The 8,162-nt window shown below is 54.7% G+C and overlaps 1 long non-coding RNA gene across 1 annotated transcript; it reads right to left on the bottom strand.

The window, feature by feature from the left end:
• Positions 1–2,092: 2,092 nt before the first annotated feature.
• LOC109370672 lies at positions 2,093–6,988 on the bottom strand. The gene is made up of 3 exons (XR_002121005.1): positions 6,832–6,988; positions 2,601–2,812; positions 2,093–2,515 (listed from the first exon to the last, which is right to left on the bottom strand). It is a non-coding gene; the product is annotated as an uncharacterized LOC109370672 (long non-coding RNA).
• Between the last annotated feature and the right edge of the window lie 1,174 nt (positions 6,989–8,162).

The raw sequence follows: 8,162 nt of genomic DNA on the forward strand, positions 1-8,162 counted from the left end.
AGCAGTGATGGGCACCCACCCTCGTGCCCTACATTGCCATTGGGTTTGGCCATAGGGTCTGTACCCAGATGGCAATTGCACACCTGCACCCCAACACCTTGTTGGCACAGCAGTCCATTGGTGCAGTGCTCCACGCAGCCCCATCGGTGCTGGATGTTGGAGGAAGACTTGACCCCTGTCGTGGAGGCTTAAAGTAAAAAATAGGCAGACACTGTGGGGCAGACACATCGTAAATCCAAGCGGAGGGCCAATCTCAAATATTTCAGCTCTTTCCCTCCTCCCCCCTATAATATATAATTGTCTTTGTTGGATCAATACAGAGGGGCTTTGTGGAAGGAGCGCGCTTTAAGGGAAGATTAATGTCGTGCATTATGTATGCAGCTAGGAGGAATTCCAATATCCAGCTTCCAGGAGGAAAGGAAAGGTCGGAGCGATGGGATCCTCCTTCCAGGATGGGAGCACAGGACAGCCCACGCCACAGTGAGGGGTGGGAGATCCTTGTAGGTTTGGACCCTTCACACCTACCTGTGCATAGCAGCATCCCACCCTCAAGGCGCAGAATGAGCATCATTTATCCAACAGAAGCAGTCCATCAGCATGGCCCTGGGTACACACACACACACACAAGCATCATCAGCAAATGGTCTGAAGGCAACAGCCCAGGGCTGAGCCCTCTGCTCAACAGCAACGCCAATGGTGGCTTCCTTGAGTTGAGCATCCCGCAACCCACAGCCATCATATGGAATACATTTAACCAAACCAAGTTTTGATTAAACGCCATAAATATGATTGATTTGGTTACATAGCCTCCACATGACAGTCCGTTTAATTTATTTTTTCATTCTGAGTAGGGATGTTGCATTGATCCGAAACATTGGCTTTGACTACCACCGTAAATTCCCATTCTTGGAGACCCGCTGCGGCATTATTAATATTTTTACACTTACCAGCAGTGGTTGGGGTCAACCTTTGTGCCGGCACCAGAGGGTGAAGTCCCATTCTTTGTCCCCCTACCAACCCAGCAGTACCCCCAGCCCCATTCCCTGTGCTGTATCCACACACTTGGTGTTCTCCATGCAGTCTGTTTGCTAGCTGCAATCCCACAAACACTCCACCAAAATTTGGAGCAGTGCTACTACAGATCTCCCTATATTAACTTCTCTTTGTTCTTAACAGGGACAGAAAAATATCCCAATGTTTTTTTTTATATTACCAATAAATTGAAAAAGTGCTTTATGTTTTCAATATAGTCCCAATTTACCACCACGGTCATTATCTCGGTTGTTGTGTGTATTTTATAAGAGGCTCCAATGATAACCAGGTTGAGCAGTTGGCTTCTCCACATATGCACTGTTGTCCTCCAGAAGCGATCTCTGCTAGCACAGCACCATTAAAAACAATGCTGAAAAACACCAGGAAAGCACCTGTACTTTTCATTAGGGTGTTCAAAGGGAAGAACCTGAATCACTCGGCACTGAACCAGCACAGCCTGAAGTGCTCCATCATATAACACCAGCCCAGGGCACAGCGATGCTCCTCCACCAGTAACCCACAAAATAAAGCTGGGGAAAACCACGAGTGACCCACAGACCTGAGCTATGGGGAATAAACCACAGCAACCTCCAAACACAGACAAGTAGATGCATGGCACTGCACACCCATAGCATCCCCAGGAATTAAATCCTGCTCCTCCAACAGCAGCCCCAAACCAGCCAAGCATTTCCCCGTGGCACACTGATGTGAAAAGACGCATGTAAAGCTTTCATAGCCCTTTTTCATCTCATATTTAATGTGCGAGAGTTTCTGTGTGCCCAGGTTAGGTAAACACTGGGGAAGATTGTTTATAGAAATTATACACAGAGCGGTGCTGGTTTAATTTATCAAAAAAGGTTTTGTTGAAATAAATTTATTTTACAGCAAAACCCACTTAAACCTGTTTGAGGGATGACTGTGTTTAACCAGCCCTGTTTGTCACCCAAAAGGACAGCACTGAGATACCATCTGCCAGGGTAAATAGTCCCAAACATCCACAGAGATGGGATATCAGGAGCTGGGCCAGGAAAGGGGCACTGCCACCACTGTCCCCCTGGTGATGTGTTCCCACTGGGTCCCAAATTAGCGACACTGGTGGTCGCTGAGCTTTACTGGGGGCTCTCAGCCTCAAAGAGACAGCTGTGCCCCACGGCATGGGGAGGGCAGGGATGCTCTGCATGAGGTGAGATGGTGCAGTGTAGTGGCATTTGGCTCGGGGGGCCATGATGGCATTGAGCATGGGACAGATGTGCTCAGGGATGGGCTCCCAGCTGGGGGGACGTCTCTCCGATAGCTGCATCCCCAACATTACCAGACTGATGGCTGTTCAGACATCGCTCTCATTGATGTGCCTGGTTCACCAATACTTAGGAATGATCATAATAATAGGAGTCACCCAGTGGCCATTCCTTGAGGCTAACGATGGAGCTGCATCAGCGCTCTCGCATTCCCTCTGCTGGCTCCATCCTGCTCCAGCACCCAGCTGCAAAGAGAGTCCAACTGGGAGCACTCCGAACACAGGGAACACTGCATTTCTCCCTTAACACAGCTCAGATAAACACACTTACATTAATTGCCCCCATTCAATGGGGATAAAATGAGCAGACAAGTGGATTTGAAGTATACACCCACGAGAGTTGATCTCAGCGAGCAGCCGGGAAGGGGCTTCATTCATTCATTGCTTCAGTCATTCATTCATTGCCCGCCCAGGGGGCAGCAGCCAGGTACAGCTCTCTGTGAGGTTCCCAGGTTCTGCCTTGAATGTATTGATAGGCAGGGGCTGGAAAAAGAAGGGAGGGGATAAGAAAGCTGTGCTTTGGAAGCAATCAATACAAAATCAACTGAGGAAGAATGGATGTTGTCTCATTAACAGGGGGAGCGATTTGAAATTCTATGGGAAAGGTGGATAAAACCTGGAAAGCATAAGGGCCGGCTCTGATTTCAAAGTCCATGGTAGCATTCCAAGGCAGAGCTTTAAAATTAGAAACAGTGCACAAAGTTACTTTTCCATCGAAATGTCATGTTTTCCTCGAGAAGAGCTTTTTCCATCTCAGGAACGTGTTCTGCCACCGGGCAGTGAGTTCTCTCCAAACAGATTTGCTGCAGCAAGAGCTCCCAGAAAAAGTTCCCAGAGAAAGCGGAGCATCACTGCCACACGTTCTGCAAACACCCAGCTGTAAGGGAGCAGCGTGGGCAGCGAGTCCCAGCCTGAGGTTTGCTGCTGATCCCCGTGCTCCTTCTCAGCAGGGGACAAGAGAGATTTGGACCAGGAGCATCAGCAGCAGCGCCCACCACCACCCCAAGGCCAAGGGCAGAGGACAGCCCTCCACCTCCCCACGGGATCCCAGCACACAGGGAGGTGCAGGGGCCCGTCCCCGCCAGCACCCAGCCTGTGGGGCCGAAGCCCCCGTCCTGACGGCGCCGTCCCCCCCAGCCGCCCCACACAGCCCCGCTTTGAAGCCGTGCCGGGGCTGGCGGCAGCGCTGGGGCTGGAAGGGATGGATGGCTTTGAAACTCAGAGAGAGATGAAAAGCAGCCGGAAGCTCATCCAACGGGTGACTGCAGGGCCAAGGCTGCTGCTCTCAGTCTGCTGAGCCCGGGCTGCTCTGCCAGAGCCTCACTCCCTTGGGAGCTGCTTGTTCAAGCCCTGCTGCCTGTCCCATTTCTTTCCCCGGAGATGAGGCTGCAGAGGGCTTCCAGCTGAAGATGCTGGGGTGCTCCCTGCCCAAACCAATGCTCACCTTAAAAAAAGGTGCAGGATGCCAGGACTGGTTGCTGCTCCTGAACTAACAGAAGAGAAACCATTCCCTTCCTACAAAGCTCAGCACTAAGGAGCAGGAGCACCCACAGGCAGCATTAGCTACTTCCCTGCTAGCAGACCAAGCAAAGCTGCAAACCAGGTTTAAAATAGCTGAGAACCTCAGATGGCTTTTTACCTATTGGGTTCCTCCTTCTGCTTCAGCTAAGCTTAATGGATGTGGCTCTGGGAACTGAGACTCCAAACACCTCTGCCCTGCAGGGATGGCAGCCCCAGGGCCCTGCACTCCTGGCACGGGGGATGCCCAGGCATTAGGAATGCAGGAGACAGGGATTAATGAGATCTGCACTAATGCACGTGATTGTTTATAGGAGCAGCCCCTCCCTAAGCCCGTTAAGCCATTAGGGCTCACCAGGGCTCTGCAGCACTGGACTGCCCAGCAAAGCTGCTGCTCATCTGCACCCACCACAGACCAGCTTGGGCTTGGAGCAGTGGGCAGACGTTTTGCCCAGGAGAACCCAGCGAGCAGAGCTGCGTCTCTGTCATTTCTCTCTGAGTGCACCCTCCGAAAAAACCACCCTGGTATGACAAGCATCACTCCCTGCATGGCACCAGACCAAGCATTGAATCCACACAAACTGTGTTGGGCACCCACAGAGCAGCCCTTCTGCATCCAGCTCCTTCACAAGGCACAAATCTTCAATTTGTGGGCTTCTCTCTGATGGGGGATTTGTAGCACCAGAGGTCAGACCCACCAGTGCCTCCTTGCCTGCCCACAGTGCACAGCTGGTGCACTGCCTGGCTTCCTTTTCAGCCCTGATGGACTCAGCTGGCTGTGATGGTGCATTCCCTCCTCTTTTTTTTCTTTTTTCCCTCCTCCTTAATTGCAAATCTGAGTGCTCCTCAAGGAGCTCCCAGAAAAGGAAAAGGTTACCCTGGTCCGGCTCCATGGTGCCAAACAGTCTGGTCCAGCCTCAGCCTCAGCTCTGGGGGATGCAGACGACCACAGGGCTCTAATCTCCCCGCTGCTGCCTGATAATCTGCTCTGCAATTTGCAGATAGGGCAGTGGAGGCTCCAGGAATGGGGCAAGGGGTGAGGTCCCCTTTGTACATCTTTCCTACAAAGCACTCAGAGCTCCTGCAGCCACAGAACGTGGAGTTTGAACTGGAGATCTGACAGCAGTCATTTGGGGCAATCACCACCGTCCTTTCACCTTCTGGGGGCATTGGAGGAGCCCCAAAATAGAGGAGCCCTTAATCCAGTGAGAGGCTTCTTAATCAGTTAGACCAATAGGGCCAAAAGGAGGATCATGTCCTCATTGTGGGACACAGGGACTTGACCACCTTATGAAGGAGTGGGGTTTCCCAGTGTGTCACCAACATGACATGACAGCAGCACAGCAATTTGCTGTGGAAAGCTGAGATTTCTGCTCAGTTTTTTTCCCCACCAGAAGAAAACGGGTTCAGAGGGCTGCAGGCAGGGATGGGTCTGCCTGAAAACAACAACGGGGGAAAAAAACAAAAAGAGATATTTAGAAAAAGAATGCACATCTAGAATGGAAATCCCTGCAAACCACTCCCTCTCGTGGAAGCTCTTCCCATTGCCCAGCCCTGTTACTTAGAGGCTTTAATGGCCAAACCACCCTCATTTCCTACTGAGGTGCGAGGAAGGTGAAGGACTGGGAAGTGCGAGACACCTGTATGTATTTACCCTGACCCATCCCTGCTGAGTGCCATTTCTCTTTTAAAGCCATTCTGGGGGGCGTCCCCAAGCACTGACATCACCTGGGCCAGGGGCAGCAGGAAGATTGCAGAGCTGAGTGATGCTGCAGCTCATTACTTCTCAGCCCAGGGATTTATTTCCCAAAAGTCTTTAACTGATTCCCCCAGCTGTATGGGATTTTGCACCGACAACACCTTTCTGCTGGGAACGGAGCCAGCATCCCCACAAGGTCATTTTGCAAAGACAATTAGGTGCTCCCCTGACAGCGCTGTCTCATTTTAATTAGATCTCATTTCCTAAGAATTACAGAGCATGCCAGGCCCAGGGCTGGAGGCAACGGCCATTTACCAAAATCAACGGGAGGTGAAGGACAGCTGTACCTGTGCTTATGTCACCGCTCACAGCGATGCCGATTCGATGGGGAATAAAAACAGCCCTTCTGCATGACTTCATCCCTTAATACTCCAGGCGATATAAAACCCAGCGTGCAGAAGGCAGAGCAGCCCCACCTCTGGCTGCTCACTCACGCTTAACTGCCTCGGAGCGAGCATTCTCTGCTCCCCACGGCGAGATGGGCACAGCCAAACCCACAGCAAGAGGGCAGCGCGGCCGCTCACGGTCCATCCGTCCGCCCCGTCGGGGAAGCCCCATCCGGCTGCCCTCCCTCTCTGATCTGCCCGCGGCGCGGAGCGACGGCACCACCTGGCGGCGGCGTGGGGCGCCCGAGACCTGTAGGAAAAAGTCTTTTTCTCCCCCTTTTCTTCCCTAACTCCCTCCCCTTCCTCCCTCCCCCCTTTTTTTCCCCACGCAGAGAGGAACGGTGCGACCTTTGTGCTGGCAGCCCCCGTTCCGCCCCGTCGGATGCGCGGCTCCGGGCCGTCCTGAGAAAGGGCCGGGTGGGCGCCGCGGGACTTCGGGCCCGGCTTTCTCTCAGCATCACCCATTGCTACAGGCGACAGGAGTAAACCGAGAGCCTCCCCTTTCCCCTTTCCCGCCCTATCCTTACAGTGAAGCCAGTGCAACCCGTGCCTGCAGCTCATAGGCAGCTCTATGTCCAAATAAATAGCGTTTCTCCCCCCCAACCCCCCAGTCCCGACACCCGCACAGATCAAAGCAACGCTGGGAACAGAGGGGGGCAGACAGCCCGGACGGCAGTCCCCGCACCCGCATCTCACGTCCAAACTCTCTCTAGAAAGCCAGGCTGCCCATTCCCCCACCACGTCGGGGCTAGGCTAAGCTCGGCAACTCAGCGCTGGGCAAAAAGGAGGAAAAAGAAACCGTGGAGGAGGAAACCGGAGTCCGAGCAGCCAGTACTGACCTTCTCCAGACAAACAGCAGCATGGAGCGAACCAGCGCCGGGTGCTGCCCCATGTATCGCTCACGGCCGCAGGTGCGGGGTCGAGGACTGCCGTCTGGGCGCGCCCCTCCCCGAGCACAGGTGCGCGGGTGCGCAGAGCCCTGCGCGGGTAATTGGGGCTGCGGGCGCACAGTGGAGTCTCACGGAGGCTCCGGCGCTGCCCTTTGTGCCTCTCCCCGCCATCGGGGCCGGCAGACAGAGCGGCGACCCCGCGGGTAATTGGGGCTGCGGGGCCGTGCGCGCAGCGGAGCGAGCGGAGCCTAATTGGGAGCTGGGGGGGGTTGGGGAGCACTGCGCATTGTGGCTGCCGAGGGGCTGCGCGCCCGGCTGGCGGGCGCCGGGATGGCACAAGAAGACACCCCCCCTGCATCGGGACAGAGCGATCCCCTCGGTGCCAAGGATGGGGCTGCAGGTGCGGCCCATAGAAATGGTGAAATCCTACAAACCCCACAAACGCCACAGAGCAGTGACCAAAAGTGATGTTCTCAGTTTTTCTCCCAACTTGGCGGCACTATGAGTGCTGCCACCGTGTCCCCTCCAGCCACACAGTGTGGATCCGATGCGTTGAGGAGTGTGATGGCACTGGGATAATACACACAGGGCAGCAGCACCACGCTGGGTTTGTATCCCATTCCCAAATCCCTGCCTGGGTTTGGCCACTGGGCCTAAGGAACATGGCAGAGATGTGCCAGGCCAGAGTGTTGGTGAGCACCTCAGCTGGCACCAAGGAAAACCCTCTGTGTAAAAGCACAACCCTACTGCAGTGTGAGCCATGTGGATTCCTCACACCTGGGTTTGGCCATGGTGGGCGCCTGGAGCAGCTCAGCTCCTGCACACTCTGCTCCCACCTGCATGTAGAGCTGCAGATTGTCCCCACAGGTCACTGTCACCAGCTCTGCAGGGAGCATTCCCCCCCACGCCCCAACCACTGAAATGCTATTTGATCCATTTAAACCCCTGTATCCCCCAGGCCAGACTGCCCCCAGGACAGCGAGACCCCAACGTGCATCCCCTCTAGAGCTCGTTAGATGCTCCTCGGGAGCTGGGTTTATTCGGAAATAATCCCACCAGCCAGCTTTTAGGGCCTCCCCTTCCCTCCCCTTGTTGAAGCAGTTCCCATTCTGTCTCACTCCACCCCTCTCCTGGCAGAAACAACCGCGGTGCTCAGCCGGGAGCAGCGCTCCTCTCCCGCCGTCGGGGAGCCCGGCCCAAACCCCTCCTTCCACCCCAACCCCACCCCGCAGCGCCGTTACGAGCCGGGGCAGCGCCGGGGGGAGCGCCCCGATGGGGCC

This window comes from Meleagris gallopavo, chromosome 21 (assembly GCF_000146605.3).
Source record: "Meleagris gallopavo isolate NT-WF06-2002-E0010 breed Aviagen turkey brand Nicholas breeding stock chromosome 21, Turkey_5.1, whole genome shotgun sequence".
In the NCBI taxonomy this organism is placed as follows: domain Eukaryota; kingdom Metazoa; phylum Chordata; class Aves; order Galliformes; family Phasianidae; genus Meleagris; species Meleagris gallopavo.